This window comes from Tiliqua scincoides, chromosome 8 (assembly GCF_035046505.1).
Source record: "Tiliqua scincoides isolate rTilSci1 chromosome 8, rTilSci1.hap2, whole genome shotgun sequence".
Lineage (NCBI taxonomy): Eukaryota > Metazoa > Chordata > Lepidosauria > Squamata > Scincidae > Tiliqua > Tiliqua scincoides.
Genome location: NC_089828.1, coordinates 26,780,683 through 26,797,796, shown reverse-complemented (window position 1 = coordinate 26,797,796; position 17,114 = coordinate 26,780,683). Strand labels below are relative to the sequence as shown.

The 17,114-nt window shown below is 45.9% G+C and overlaps 1 pseudogene; it reads left to right on the top strand.

Moving 5' to 3' along the window:
* Positions 1-12,046: 12,046 nt before the first annotated feature.
* On the top strand, positions 12,047-12,166 carry LOC136659648 (5S ribosomal RNA; annotated as a pseudogene).
* The last annotated feature ends 4,948 nt before the right edge of the window (positions 12,167-17,114 follow it).

Here is a 17,114-nt window from a genome sequence, read left to right as displayed (position 1 = left end):
CCTCCTGCTGTCAGCATCTGTAAGGGACATTATTTTTGGATACGCACCTGCACTAGTTGTGATAGTGAGTTTGATTGCATTTTGGCTGTTATCCAAAGGAGTTGGGGCAACCTAAATTTCTCTGAAATAATGCAGTTGGCTGGAGCTGCCCCACTGGGGTCTCTGTGAGTCGACTCCAACAATATCCCAAGGCCCTCAATCACCTTGGTGCTGGTCCGAGATAGGGAAGGAAACAGAGCAGTGACAGGTCTCCAACAGAGTGGCTTCAAGCATCTCCATCATCATGGCACCAGGGGTGGCAGTAGACTGGGATATTGTATTTTTACAAGACTCTGGGGAGCCAGAGGGCACATGCATGATTTGCGCCATGACATTTAGAAAGAGGAAGGGAGGTTTAATTATGATGGTGGGCTGGGAGAACCCTTTGCAAGTAAAGCATGTCCTCTGGAGCCAAGAAGGTAGGAGAGGATGTTCCACAAATCTCCTCCCTTCCTTGAGCTGAGGGGACATGGGAGGGCTATAAACAGGAGATTGGGTCCAGCATTCCTGAAAGTGATCTAAATATAAGGCCAGCCAATCTATGAGGCTGACTGAGGGCCCAATCCTATCCAACTTTCCAGCACCGGTGCAGCTGCAATGCAGCTCCAAGTTAAGGGAACACGTGTTCCCATACCTTGAGGAGATTTCAGTGCATGCCCCACCGTCAGAAGATGCAGTGCACACCCCATTGGCACAGCTACACCAGCACTGGAAAATTGGATAGAATTGGTCCCTGAGTTGGTTGTCTCAGGTGATGGATTGGAAGGAGCTACCTTCCTCCATCCACCTACTCAGCTTCACCACCCCTTCTCCTACTCACTGAATTCACAAAGGAAGAGAGAATGGAGTGGAAGAGGAGGTGTGGAGGACAGTGTGGACTAGAACACTGGAGACAATTTAGCCCACCACTGTCTTCCCTTCCACACTTCCTCTTCTGCTCTGTTCCCTTCATCCATTTCAAATCCATAAAATGGGAAGAGGAGTTTGTGGTGCACCACTGGGTAAGAGAGGTGGCTTTCCTGGAATGGGGGGCAAAACGCTAAGTTTCTTCAGGTGGTGAAAAAGCTGGTGTAAAGCTGCCCCTCCCCCTTGCCTTCAGAGCCAGTCACAGCTGCAAAAGCAAAGGGTTTTACAGCTGCAACTGGCTCTGAATGACCGCTTTACATCAGCAGCCAGGCGAAACTTAGTGTTTAGCCCCTCCTCTCCAGGAATGCCAGTGAGGTGGCATTTGGTGCAGCACCTCAGGTTCTGGGAGGTTTTCAGCCAGCCTTGTACGAATAGTTCCACAGATGTTAATGACAAGCACACCTAAGCTTATCTAAATGATGTCCTTCAAATTGCTTAGAAATTCACGTACAATAAGCTAAAACCAAGCATCGAATGAGATGTCTCCCCCTCTGGATGACTGCATGTGAACCAAATGTTGTGTCTGAGCATCTTCTGCAGTATTACACATGGCAACTGCCAAGCAGGCTACAAGAATTCGCAGAACAGAAGCAGCCTTGTTATTATGGGGAGGTTATTTATGGAGAGATCCAGCTTCAGGGAAAGATGGGTGGCAAAGCACAGTGTGCAAGAAGTCTAAGGAGGGCCTCTCCCATCTTACCTCACTTGCCCCCTTTTTAAACAGACAACTGGCCTTCCCAGCATATGCAGACAAAGCAAATATAGTGATGTCACCAGCACATCCCTATGATTTGGCTTCTATATAAAGGCCACCTATGAATGTCGGACAACTGACTGCAAGTGACCATCGGTGCACCTGTAGACTTACCAAGGGGGGAATGGTGCACAGAGATTGTTTTGGTCCATGGGATGCAGAAGCAAGACCCCAACTTCCTTAATTATTGGGAAACAGCCTTGCATGAAATCAGGGTTGGAATACATCCTATCAAAAAGTGTTTCCTGTTAGGGGAACCCTGCTTCCTTAGTTGAAAACCAGTGGGGCAGAAGATGGGGAAGAACTCTCATGTGAGTGGGGAATCATATTAGGCTTGTTTAGGCTTAAACAAGCCTATTAGGCTTGTTGCAACTTCCTACCTCTGCAGAGGCAGGGGACCGTTTTCTATGGTCCGCCCCCGGAGGCTAATGGATCCTGAAGGTTTCCTGAGGGCTCTGGGGGATTTCCCCACTGCCAAGACTGGTGTCTCATCTGAGGCCCTGGTTGACCTCTGGAATGGGGAAATGACCAGGGCAGTGGATGAGATTGCTCCGGAGCGACCTCTGCCACGTCGCAGACTCGGAGCGGCTCCTTGGTTCACTGAGGAGCTGCGAATGATGAAGCGGCAGGGCAGGTGTCTAGAGCGACAGTGGCAGAAAACTCGGGATGAATCCAATCGGACACAGAGTAGAGCTCATTACAGAGCCTATTCCGTGGCGGTGGTAGCAGCGAAGAGATCGTTCTTCTCTGCTACCATTGCATCTGCTGACAACCGTCCGGCAGAGGTGTTCCGTGTGGTGCAGGGCCTCCTCCATCAGGTCCCTCCAATAGACCAGGAGGAATACACGGTCAGCCGCTGTGACATGTTTGCGCAATATTTTGCAGATAAAATCGATCCTATTCGTCACAACTTGGATGCCACATTGACAATGTCTGATGATGTCCCCTTGGAACTGCTTGTCCAGTGTTGTGGGACTCTTTTCAGCTTGTACAGCCTGAGGATGTGGACAGACTCCTTTAGAATGTGAGGCCATCTGCCTGCCTGCTTGACCCTTTCCCAGCTTGGCTGATAAGAGCTGCCCGGGGTGGACTAGCTGAGTGGACAGGGAGAGTGGTCAACTCTTCCTTGATGGAGGGGATGTTACCACTTGCTTTGAAACGGGCAGTGGTTTGCCCCCTCCTGAAGAAGCCCTCCCTGGATTCCACTGTGTTGAATAACTACTGGCCAGTCTCCAACATCCCGTTTCTGGGCAAGGTAATTGAGCGGGTGGTGGCGTCCCAACTCCAGAGGGTCTTGGATGAAGCGGATTATCTGGATCCTTTTCAATCTGGTTTCAGGCCGGGCTTTGGGACGGAAACTGCCTTGGTCGCCTTGGTGGATGACCTACGCCGGGGACTGGACAGGGGGAGTGCATCCCTGTTGGTCCTGCTGGACCTCTCGGCAGCTTTCGATACCATCGACCATGGTATCCTTCTGGGCCGATTGGCCGAGTTGCGAGTTGGAGGCACTGTTTTGCGGTGGTTCCGCTCCTACTTGGAGGATCCGTCCCAGATGGTGGTGCTGGGAGATGCCTGTTCGACACCCTGGCCCTTGAGGTGCGGGGTGCCACAGGGCTCAATTCGGTCCCCCATGCTATTTAACATCTACATGAAACCGCTGGGACAGGTCATCCGGGGGTTTGGAGTGGGGTGCCATCAATATGCCGATGACACCCAGCTCTATCTCTCCTTTCCTCCAGACTCCAGGGTGGTAGTTGAGGAACTGGAGCGCTGTCTGGAGGCAGTGAGGATCTGGATGGGGGCTAACAAGCTGAAATTAAATCTGGATAAGACAGAGGCTCTCCTGGTTCGGAAATCCGCGATGTAGGTGCTGGACTATCGGCTTGCGTTGAATGGGGTTGCACTCCCTCTGAAGGAGCAGGTCCGCAGCTTGGGGGTCCACCTGGACTCGCAGCTGCTCCTGGATTCCCAGGTGGTGGCTGTGGCTAGGGGGGCCTTCGCTCAGCTTCGGCTGGTGCACCAGCTGCGGCCGTACTTGGATCGTGCAGACCTGGCCACGGTAATCCATGCCTCGGTGACATCGAGGTTAGATTACTGTAACACGCTCTATATGGGGCTGCCCTTGAAGACGGTTCAGAAACTGCAACTAGTGCAGAATGCGGCGACCCACGTGGTTACTGGAGGCAGGCGGTTCGACCCTGTCAGTCTGCTTCTCCAGCGGCTGCATTGGCTGCCCATTCGTTTCCAGGCCCAATTCAAGGTGCTGGTTTTGACCTTTAAAGCCCTATACTGCTCTGGGCCAGGGTATCTTAGAGATCGCCTACTCCCATACAATCCGGCTTGTCCTCTTAGGTCATCAGAAAAGGCCTTTTTACAAGTGCCACCGCCTAGGGAGGTACGTGGGGCAGCGGCAAGAAATAGGGCCTTCTCAGTAGTGGCACCAACGCTATGGAACTCCCTTCCCCTTGACTTAATAATGGCTCCCTCTCTTGAGACTTTTCGGCAAGGCCTGAAGACCCTTCTGTTTAAACAAGCCTTCTGCGTTCTCGGCCTTTTTAACATCTTTTCAACATCTTTTATATTTTTTACAGGCCTGATTCTTTTATGATTTGCTGCTGCTCTATGCTCTTTTTACAGGACTATTTTTTTATTTGACTGCTGTTTTTATGATATGTGTTAATATGTTTTTATTTGTTTTAAATTATGTTTTTAATCTGTTTTAACCTGTTGTAAGCCGCCTTGAATCCCTTTGGGGAGAAAGGCGGGGTAAAAATAAAGTTGTTTATTATTATTATTATTATTATTATTATTATTATTATTATTATTATTATATGCTATGGGCACAGTTTCCTGCTCTCAGAGGGAAAAGCTCCTGCACTGCTGCACTGCTCCTGGGATTCCTACAGAATCAGGAAGTCTGCCAGAGGTTGAGTGGCAGAGCAGAAAAGGGACCAACATGTTGGGCTGCTGAAAAAATGTATAGAAAAATATTTCTATAACTAAATGATTGTCTATATAGAATCAATAATGATTCACTCCCTAGTGACTGTACACTCTGTGGTAACCCTGCTTATCTTGATGTACAATGCACAAAATGGCCCTTAAAGCAGCTTAAATGGGGGGGGGGGCTGCATTTGTCATAGGTGCATTTTACAACTTGCATTTTACAAGTTACAAGTTGCATTTGTATTAGTTGGAGAGCAGGGCCCATGAGAGAGGTGTGCAGGGGGTAATTTGCACAAAGGCCCAGGGTCAAAAAGGGGGCCAAAGGAGAGGGCCAAAAAATTTCCCGAGATCTTACAGTTTCCGAACTCACCAGGGTCCATGAGAGGAAGATGCAAGGAGTACATCATACCTGGGCCCAGGGTGGAAAAGTGGCCTGGGAGCCAATGCAGGGGAGCTGGAGATTTCCTGCAATCTCAGAAAATGTTTACATATATTGTGTCAAGACGAGCATTCACATTTTGGGGAAGCATACATAGTTTCATATATTGTGATTCGTAGAAATTATGATCCAATGGAGAAGGGAAAGGACCCTAAAGAATCTTTGTACCTCCAAAAGAAGCCCCAAAAATCTTTGTATGCCCTGATAAAATTCCTCTCCGGGACCCTGGGACTAGAAAGGGAAGGTTGTAAATGCTGAAGGAATGTTGTAAACAAAGCCAGAAGGAAGATGGAAGTGTTACAAATCACAATAGCGAAAGAAAAGAATGTTTCTCATGAAACATGGGAGCTGGTGACCATTACAACAGCACAACTGCTTGTAATGACTGTGTGTAACATTTATATAAACAAACTCTTGTCTTATGAATGTGGCAGAAAACCCGGTTCCATAAACATCCCAGCTCTAAAGACATGGTACAGGCAGCTGATTGCTGTGGGAATGGGGACTAGTCTGTTGGGTGGAGGTCTAATGACATGGAAAAGGCACCTTCTTGATCTCTGCTTTGAAGTCAAGTTAAAGAAGCCCCTTCTTTACTCACAGGCAAATTTTGATATTTTAGAAAAACAGCTTTGAAATCCCAAACTGTGGGTCAGGACACACTGGTGAGTCGTGACCTGATTTCTGGTGGGTCCCACACAGCCTCCAATGAAAACAGTGTGATGGAAAGATCAGGTAACGAATTGCCTCAAGCCATTAGGCTATTCAAAAATCAGATAGCTGCTAATTGCCCTGTAAAGAGCTCAGCTCCTGCAGTTCATAAGATAGCTGATAACTTTGCCCTGCCAATAGCCCAGCTCCTGCAGTATGCAAGCATGTGTACAAGTAGAAATCAATGTTTGAGCATATGCATTTTACAATTATTACTTATTATTACTTGTAAATAAACAAATACAAATATTATTTCTCTCTAGATCTCCTTTTTTTTTTTTTACAGTCTCATATGTGGGTCCCAATAGAGTGTTGTTTTAAAAAGTGGGTCCCAATGCTAAAAAGTCTGAGAACCACTGTTCTAGTGACAAAGTATCTTCTTTAATCAGTTTTGAAATCCTTCCAGTGACAAAAGGGCCATCCAAACTGCACAGATAATACTTTGACAAAAATAAGAAAACAGATAATAGGAGGAAATAAAAAATTGGGAAATACAAACATTTACAGGGAATAAAGAATTGAAAAAGGAGTTTCCTGCTTCCAGTTGTACAGCTTTCTGCTGCAGTCATAGTCTTCTAGATCAGATTCATTACTGTGCTCACAGATGTCTGGATTGGGGTGCCCCTCTCCCCCAGAGCACTCTTTGCTTATGAGGTAAGGGAATTCTGCCAATAGAAACATGATCTGCATGAAAATCGGGCCTCACTGGATCAGGGTGGTTCTACAGCAAACAATGAGGGCTAGAATCTTGGAGCAGGGGGAGGAAATTAAAGTCCAGTTTCTGTACTTCATACCTTGTTTTGCTCTGAATTCTGATCACGTAGAATCACAGGGTGGATTCTAACCAACACTTTCCCCCCACTGACATGCGTGGATTTTGTCACAGTTGTGCGCTGATAATCAGGTGGAAGCAGTTTATCTGATGGATGCTGACACCCAGTGGACTCCAAGACTAATTGGACAATATGTAAAAATCTCACTTGCCCCATTGTGTGTTGGATCTGGAGCACATCACATGTGACATGTGACAAATTACTCCACTTCATTCTGAACTCAATACAATGGCAAATGTTAAGTTCATTCATCTCAGAGCAAAACAGCATGTTACACAGGAATGAGTATTAAAATCCCAACATTTGTTTCTTATAAAAGCCATTTGGGGGATAGGCGCTTTCAACAGAGAAGCAGTGATGGAGGGTTGTGAGGATTCACACCTGTTTAGAACTCCATGAGGGTCAGCACTAGGTGCAGAAAGGATTAAGCACTCTTCTCTCCATATGCTCCAAGTGCACCTTTGACTAGAAGCCATAACCACCATGGTTTTAATATATAAAATATAAAATATAATTAATAGATAAAATAAGGGCTTGATGTAGTAACATGCAGTTTTGCTCTCACTCACTGAATCAAGCTCAAGGGTTATTTTCAAATAAATTTTATGAAATAAAATACATTTTCTTTTCCAAAATTATAAATGTGGTCAAGGCCGCAAGCCCAGACTTACTGCTTTGCCTTCCTGTATGAATGGTGGAGCCAATGCTTTGCAGAGCATCCCAAATTCAATCTCTGGTAGTATCTCCAGCTAGGGTAGGAAAAGATCCCTGCTTGCAACCCTGGAGAGCTGTCACAGATCACCATAGACAGTAATGAGTTAATGGAACAGTGGTGTCTGATTCAATATAAGGTAGCTTTATGGGTTCATATGGTACAGACAGGGATGGCCCATCTATGAGGCCAACTGAAGTGGTCACCTCAAGCAGCAGGTTGGTGGGGAGGAGTACACATTTCTGTCCACATTTCTGTCCACCTACTTCCCTCCACTGCTCCTCCTCCCCATTCTACTCTCTGGATTGAGAAAGGGGAGAGAAAGGAAGAGGAACTGTGGAGGGAAGAAGAGTGCTGAGCTAGAGCATTGGAGATTGGGAATAGAAGAGGCTGGTGCATCATCAGGAAAGGAATACCAGCATTTGGCACCTGCCTCAGGTATTAAGAGGTATTGGGCTGGCCTTGGGTTAGTAAGATAAAGTGATACAGGTGGGATTTTGGTATCTGTAATGGTTCCATTCCGGAACCCCCCATGAATACTGAAATCTGTGGATACCAGTGTCTACATTTAATGTGGACCCTGTTATCCACTGGCATCTGGTTGGTTGGCAACCTTCAGTCTCGAAAGACTATGGTATAAGCCTATAGCACCCGGTATTCCCAAGTGGTCTCCCATCCAAGTACTAACCAGGCCTGACCTGCTTAGCTTCCGAGATCAGACGAGATCAGGCATGTGCAGGGTAACAGTTGCTGCTCTACGGTGAGTCAAATCTGCAGATGCCAGACCCACAGCTACTGCGGGTCCACTGTATATGCAACTAGCTCTGCACAACTAATCCTGTGAATTGGTTGGGGGGGGGGGGAAGGCGGTCAGACATTTCCAATTGTTATAGTTCATGGATATTGACTCAGGGCACCCCTACCTGTCATTCCTATATCTAAAGAGAGTTATATTTATACAGTACTGCAGACATATGAGGAATATGATCTCTCATGGAGAATCCTGGAACCCTGTTTGAAGTGTGGAATCTAATCTTTCATCTGGGGCCTCCTCCCTACGAGCTTTTCATCTTTCATGATTTCTCAGACAAAAACAGATTCATTCACCTTCAATTTTTGTGCTGCAGATTTTGTGCAAGCCACTCCTATTGGTTATTTGCTCTTTCTCACGGCAAAAACTAGATAAGGAAGTAACCTTGACACACTCGGGGTGAAAAATGACTGTGTTCACTAAACACATCACACTGGCAGTATCCAGCTAAGCCGGTGATGTTGGGACATATCACATTAGCCAGTTCAAAGGGGTCAAATCAGTTAGGTAGAGGTGAAGAAGATGGACTAAAAGCACATGCATGATGGCGTGACACCATCCCATTCAAAAGATGCCTAGATAGTCTCCACAGAAACAGTATCTTGATCACTATTACAAACTGGTCTGGAGGCCACCCCACGTGAAGTCACTGTAGATGATACAAACACCTTGCTACACGGATCAACGCACAAATCAGTCAAGGATGTCTTGAGGTGGATTCTGGAGATGGAATGTCACAAAGCACACATGATAAAGTGTACAGAGTTCAAGCAGTACAAACCATTGCACGATTACTCAATCACACGGCAAATGTATTGTTTCTTTGCCAATTAGAGGAAAGGAGCAAGGAGACTAGATTATCTCATGCTAGGAGAGCAATTACTACTTTCTTTACAAAGACCCCCAGATGCAGAACAAGAAGAGGAATTTAATGGAATTCCATTCTACCACTCTGGAATGCAAATACACCCCAACACCCTGCATCTACAAGCATAATTAATAAAATATTTTAAAAGTTACAATGATCCATCTCAGTTACCATGTTTGCAAATACTTTTGTGATAAGTCTGTCATTTATATAGGGATCCTGACTCGGACATCACTGGCTGTTTCTCAGTATTGACCCAATCTACTCATTATACCGAGGGAGGTGGTGAACAGAGGACTGCTCCACTTTAGACTGCAGGTGGAGAGTTGTATTTTAGAATCTGCCCCATGCAAAAAAAACATGCTGCCTTTAAGAAATGAGGAACTGAAGGACCCCTATGGGAGGAGAAGTGACAAAGTTGCGAAGCAATCCCAAGATCACAAGCCTGTTATATGTTTTTCAATAAAATACAGAGAAGAGGAAATAAAAAAATACATCCCCTGTTAAAAGCATTCAGCCTAGAAGCCATGTTAGAAAGAAAAATACTAGAAGGAGGCAGGGGTGAAAAAGTCAGATGGAAAGACATGGGTCTGATCAAACACAATCACATGAAACACTTTAAGATTAACAGACCTACAACCTATAATGAACTTAAATTATGGCAAGCCACAAGGAAAGATTGGGAGCTGCCCAGGTGGGCCAGTGCCAGACATGCTTGGAGACCACAACTTAAGTACTGAATAGGGAAACATATCCACGTGACTCAAGGCATACATATGCCACATGTTGCAGCTTTAGGAAAGGGCACACACACTGGATTGTCTAGTCAAACTTATCTGGAAGCAAATGCATTCCTCTGAACTGGGTTTTGAATCTGAGTGCCCAGTGAAAAAAAAAGTTGATATGGTTCTTCCTCTGCCCTTTCCAGACCAGATCCTGGAGCTCTAGGCCCTTGGGTCTCATCCTCACCATCCCATCTAAGTCTCCTCCCTTCACTCTCATTATCCCCTCATTCCACAGCTGTTCAATGTCTTGCCTGTCAAGTGGTTCTTTGCTTTGCTGTAGCAACAAAGCTTTTTGGTTCTTCCTTTGGAATAGGAGGTGGGAGTGTTAGGGGTTTCATGGGACACTGGCAGCTAGCCCTACTATGCAGTTGCACAGGGATGCTGTGACGCTGGGCGGCACTCTATGGGGAACAGCAATGCCACCCCGTCAAGGCCACCATGGTCCTGTCCCCCCTCATTTGCAGCTGAGCCAAGAATTTCCTTTCTAACCTGCAGTCATTCTCAGCGTAGTTGCTTGGAGCCAGGCCAACCCCTTCTTCTTAAATGGGTGGCCTGGCCCTGAGCGTTCCACAAGTAATTGCAATTCTGTCATCATGTCACCTCAATTACTTCCAGGGGGGAGGGGGAAGGGCGGGGGTGTGTGAAGGGGGCAGCAAGATGATCAGCATGTTGCCCCAGTCAGCTACAGCACTGCTATCCCAAAAACTGTAGTAGATCCTTTGAAATCTTTAGCTGGCATAAGTCCCAGGGCAGGTCCAGACCAGGAAGAAAAGGAGGGATTGGCTGCTACCAAGTTCCTCTCCCAAACTCCAGCCCCCTTCCCACTCCAAATCACCCCGATTCTCCCAAACTGTTATCACTGCAAACTTACCAGCGATAACGGGGGATGAAGGTGGTTCAGCAGGCCTGTTGCCAGCACGCAGGCCCTAGCCATTTGCCCTGGCAGCTGCAGCCCACCAAACAGTAGAGTAGCTTTCCCACCATCAGTTTGCACCAGGAGTGCCCAAACCCTGGCCCTGGGGCCACATGAGGCCCTCAAGGCCTCTCAGTGCGGCCCTCAGGGAGCCCCCAGTTTCCAATGAGTCTCTGGCCCTCTGGAGCCTGCACTGGCCCGATGCAACCGCTCTCTGCGTAAGGGCGACTGTTTGACCTCTCATGTGAGCTGTGGGATGAGGGCTTTCTCCACTGCTTGCTGTTTCACACCCGTGATGCAGTAGCAGCAGCAAAGGAAAAACCAGCCTTGCTTTGTGCAAGGCCTTTTGTAGGCGTTGAGCTATTGTAAGACCTTCATTCATTTATGTATACTTATGTAAATATATTCAAATTTTAAATGTAAATCCCCCCCCCCGCTCCCGACACAGAGAGATGATGTGGCCCTCTTGCCAAAAACTTTGGACACCCCTGGTCTGCACTGACAGATTATGAGAACCATCAACATAAGCTCCAGAGAGAACTGGACAGTTCATTAGGAAAAAAAAAATCCAAAAGCAAATTAGGGCAAAACTTTTTACTAGGGCCAACTAAAATGTCATAAAGTAGCAAGCAAACTTTGGAGTTCTCCAGAATTCTTTTTTTTATGTCTGCTGTTAAGCAAAATGGAGGGAGGGGAGACTATCATAGAATCATAGAGTTGGAAGAGACTCACAAGATCACCTAGTTCAACCTCCTACTTGTAGCAGGAAATCCTTTTAGACTTGAGCATCTCCAGTAGGTGTCTACTGAGTTTCTGCCTGAAGATGTACAGTGACAAAGAATCCACCTCCTCCCTCAATGTGTCTAACTTTGTAGTGTTTTCATTAGTTCTAATAAATGTAGGTATTGGTAAAATTAGTGCTACTCTTTTTCTTTGGGGTTTTTTTTTTAGTTCAGAGAGGCACCTCTTGCATCCAACAACTGGACTACTGCCAAAATAATTCAGCTCCTTTGTTGGTACATCTGCCATTCACAACCTTCCTTAAATCACAATGCTGACTTCCTGTTCACTCCTGGATCCAGCACAGGCTCCCTGTTCTTACCTGACTTGCCACTCCCAAACATCCAGTTCCCATATCCCATTGGCTTCCACCACTCTCAGCCATCTGAAGGCTTCTTGCTTCCTTAACTTAGGGCCCAATCCTATCCAACTTTCCAGTGCCAGTGCAGCTGCAATGCAGCCTTGAGGAAAAGGAACAAATGTTCCCTGACCTGGAGAAGGCCTCTGTGATTGCCCCCTCACTGCAGAGTGCAGCGCATGCTCCATTGGCATGTCTGCAGCAATTGTTACCCTGCACATGCCCAATCTTGTCTGATCTTGGAAGCTAAGCAGGGTCAGGCCTGGTTAGTACTTGGATGGGAGACCACCTGGGAATACCGGGTGCTGTAGGTTTATACCATAATCTTTCGAGACTGAAGGTTGCCAACCAACCACTGGTGCTGGAAAATTGGTCCTCAGCCTCTTCTGCTTCACATTGCCTCCTAGAGCACCTACACAATGCCGCTTCCTGAACTTCCTTCAAAACTCACCCTTTTAGTGATGCCTTTGGCACAATGCCTAAAGCAGCAATCCTATATGTGCTTTCCTGGAAATAAGTCTCATTGAATGGAGTGGTGCTTACTTCTGAGTAAGCATACATAGGACAGCACTATGAGTTCTCATTCCTCACTGTAACTAAGCTTGTGTCTGAGATGATTGCACAGGGCCAGCCCATCCATGAAGCCAACTGAAGTGGTAGCCTAAAGCTGCAGATTGGTGGGCGGGGAGGGGTGTTCATCTGCCTACCTGCTTCCACCCACACTTTCCACTCCCTGGATTGGAAAAGGAAGACGGGGACAGAAAGAAAGAGGAAATGTGGAGGGGAGAAGTGTTGAGCTTGAACATTGGAAAATGGGAGGAGCAGAGGCTGCCACAATATTCAGTTGGGGGGGGGGAGCATTTAGCCTGCAGCCTCAGGCTGCAGGCGGTCTTGGACCAGCCCTGTGATCAAATATTTTTCACTGCCTCTATTTCCCGTCCCTTCCTCTGTTGTCTCCCTTCTGTTGTTATATAGATTGTAAGTCCCTTGGGGCAAGAGCTACCCTCTCATACTTAATTTAAAAAGCACTATGTACATGGATGGAGCTAAATAACAATAATTTCAAAATAGTCATACCAGAAAATACTAACTAAACACATCTCAAAAAGGACATAGTGGAAATGGAAAAGGTGCAAAAGAGAGCGACTAAGATGATTACTGAGCTGGGGCACCTTCCTTATGAGGAAAGGCTACGGCGTTTGGGCCTCTTCAGCCTAGAAAAGAGACGCCTGAGGGGGGACATGATTGAGGCATACAAAATTATGCATGGGAAGGATAAAGTGGATAGAGAGATGCTCTTTACACTCTCACATAACACCAGAACCAGGGGACATCCACTAAAATTGAGTGTTGGGCGGGTTAGGACAGACAAAAGAAAATATTTCTTTACTCAGCGTGTGGTCAGTCTGTGGAACCCCTTGCCACAGGATGTGGTGACAGCATCTGGGCTGGTTGCTTTAAAAGGGGATTGAACAAGTTTCTGGAGGAAAAATCCATTATGGGTTACAAGCCATGATGTGCATGTGCAACCTCCTTATTTTAGAAATGGGTTATGTCAGATGCAAGGAAGGGCACCAGGATGCAGGTCTCTTGTTATCTGGTGTGCTCCCTGGGGCATTTGGTGGGCCGCTGTGAAATACAGGAAGCTGGACTAGATGGGCCTATGGCCTGATCCAGTGGGGCTGTTCTTATGTCCTTAACCAATTTTAGTGAACCAGGTTTGATAATAACAGTATAATACTCATTGATTCTCAAGCTTTGGAATGGGGTCTGTTATGTGTCCAGGGAGGGCAGAATCCTGCCTCTGGTGGAACTATTGTCTTTCCATCAGCCCAGATCTGGATGGTTTGACTGCCATAAGCAGAGGAGACACACTAATCCAGAGTGGGACCCACCACTGCACTACTAAGAACTGCTGCTTTTTCCTTTTGATGTCTCCTTGTGCATATAGTTGTTTTAAGAGGGGCTCATAGATGTCCTCTTTTATTTCTCTTCTAATGCTTGAATTAGCATTCTAGTTCATGATTCTGTATATTACTGCACATGGAGAGATATTTCACACTCACCTGTGGAAGAGAAGGTTTGTGCTGGACTGGGGATCACAGAACACAGAGTACGTTTAGTCATGGGGAGTGTCGGGGGGGGGGGAGGGAGAGAGTCAGAGAGCTCTGCTTTATCCCTTAATGAGCAGAGGCTAGGATGCAGTGTTTAGAAAAGGTTCCCACTTCCAAATCAAGACTGGATGCTTCAAGTTACAGGGCTGGCCAGAGGACTTCTCAGTTTCACTAATAAGATGTGAACAGGGAGGCAGGTTCTTTGCTGACATCATTTGCTTGGAGGCTGTGAGAATCAAAGGCTGCCAGAGTGGAGAGGCAGCGGCTCATTAGCTGGTGCTCAGCACTTTGTGCATGCATGTGTCACTTGTAAGTGGGCTTGTTCCAAGGAAGACTCCCCACTGCCACAAAAGAAAGACAGGACAGCAAACTCTGGAGTGAACTGCAAGAGGAGTCAAAAGACTTTCCTGGAGATGTCAGCCACGAGGTCCAGCACAGCTTTTGCAGCTACAGTTCTTACTCTCCTCCTCAAGACTCAACTTTCAGTGCAAGCACCTGTGAACGGTAATGCTTTTTGCCATTCTTTTGTGTTGCCATTCCCAGGTTTCAATTAGAAAGCTACTGGGCATCTTAAAAGCACACACTCAAATGTGTGTGTGGGGGGGGGGGGGAGAACTGTTGCTTGTGTTTGCTTGCTACCACTATATAAATGCTTAAAAGCATGGCTTCAGAAATTTTTGTAAGCATAATATTCCTACAGGGAAGGGACTGGTTTGAATCATTAACAGCTCAGACCACAATCCACGGAAACCATGCTGTTAGAGAGCACTTTTGAGTGTTTAATGCATTATATGTGTACTTCAGGTTAATAATCCTCACAGTAGTCCTGGAAATTGAATCACTAATATATAGAAATGCCTATTTTGCAGATGGGGGGTGGTGGCCCTGAGTGAACAAGGACCATCTAGTGTTCATGCCTCTTAGCTCCCACTATTAGCCCCAATAGTACACCAGCATTAAGTCAAGAGCTTCAGCTTCACTGGGTTACAGACAGAGCCAGACATTTTGAATTAGAAGGTATTCACCATGTTTCTATAGCGGCCCCTTTCTCAGTCTGCTTCTTACATCTGATGAAGTGGGCTATTGTCTGCAAATGCCCTACCCGCATGAAGATAGTTCAGGCTTTCCAGATTATTTCCAGATTTCCCCCATAGCATGTTACCAACCGTTCAGATTTAAACCTCACCAGCTGTGACAGAAGTGGAACAGGAGACTGAACTTGGCACCGTGCCTTAATTAGCGTGTGTTCATACACACGTACTAGTAAGAAGATATATTTACCTTTCACTCAATGATTTAATTTCTCTAGACTTGGGGGAAGGAGTTGAATTTATAGAATAATTTAGGAAAGGTATTCCAAGATCTCACCAAAGGACAAAACAGGAATGGTGATTCAGTAGAAAACAGGACCATAGTATAGGGATAGGGACCACAGGATGTTCAGAATGGGTCTGAATTCTTAAAGTCTTTGTTGCTTTCATTCCCTGCTTTGTTTGAAGAAGGGTCTCCATTCATTCTAGCAGTCTGGATCATTTTTTTTTTAAATTGGAGAGGTGTGTTTGAGATTTTAAAAACGTACATTCATCAGGGCAGAAACATCAGGGCATTAAAGCTTCGAGGACTTTCTTCTCAATCTTCTAACATTGCCATTAAAGCAAGAGACAGAGTGACAGTTGTGAAAGGAGAGAAACATCTGTTTGTTCTTCTGAGGTTTTGGTGGGAACAGAGAAGTTGCTCGTGGTTTTTTCTTCCCAGGTAAACCTTGCACGGAAGCCACACAAAATGTTTGCTAAGAAAGACTACTAACAGTTTTTTTTAAAAAAGGGCTTTGAAAAACAAAAACTGCAAACATATTTCAAGCTTCCTTCTGTTCTTGTATAAATAGAGCTAAAAGAAAGTTTACATTTTATGGCTTGTGCCACTATGAAAGAGGCAAGGAGATTCAGGGGAGAGAATTTTCCAAATCAAAGTGATGGGATGTTGTCCACTTACCTGGACAAGAGGAAGCAGAGTTTGAGAAAGTGAACAAATCCATTGGAAAGTTGGTTGCACTGGAGTAAGTTTTAAACAGTTTGATCTGATAGCTAAATAATTAAATCAGTATTAAGGGATTATTCTGTACTTGTATTGTTGCATGCACTCCACCTCCCAGAGCAGCAAGAAGTTCCAAGGCCTAGTTTTTTCATTTGGGATGAGGAAGCAGTGGAAGTTTATGGACAGCGGCGTCACTACAGTTTGCATCACCCAGTGTGGGAGGCCAGTGTGTCACTCCTTTGATGGACCTCCTCCCATGCAGTGGATGGGGCCAATGTCCTGGGCAGTGGTCATGGTGATGTACCATTGCCTTGCACCCACTGGTTTTTTGGCTATAACTTTTGATAGAGTAGAGATATTTCAATGTGGTTTGTTTCATTGCATTGCTTTGTTTATGGATACTTTATGATCACTGCATTACTTACAAATGTACAGGCAGAGCACAAACTAAGGCAAACAGAAGGCACTCCTAGAACTCAGCAGATCCATGACTCCCACAGGATAGGCCCTGCTCTCCAGGTGCCTTCTGCCAACTCACAACTCTCTCGGGGTCCCTCTCTTTCTGTGTCCACATTCAAAATTGCCCAACTGCTCTTTGCTGTGTACAATTTGCCATCCTTTCGTTGTAGATCCCTACCCCCTCCCCAGCAGGTGAATTGCCCATTAATAATAAGAACATGCTCAGTGGGTAGGTGAGAGAATGTCACAACTATAATGGGTTCTGATATTTTACTAACCATGTTAGTACTTCAATGACTTTTTTTTAGTTTTTGTGCATGTGTGATAAAAAATGTTTTTCAACCCACAGGTAAAAAAAAACACTAGGGTAATTTTTTTTTTTTTTGCCTTTTTGCAATTAGTTACTTTTTGGTTGGCACTCTGACTATGTGCTGGGGCTAGTTTTCCCAACACTAGCTATTCACTTTTAGAATCAGGTTACTTAGTTTCAAGTGACCTCACCAGTAGGGGTGGCTCCAAATTTGAGGGAGGCCCTTGCCAATATCCTGTCGAGGTGTCTTCCCCTTCATGGACGGGACCTCCCCATCCATGAGGAGAGCTTACCTAGAAAACTCTTACCTGGCTCTTTTTTGCCCCCCCCCCCAGCATGCAACCA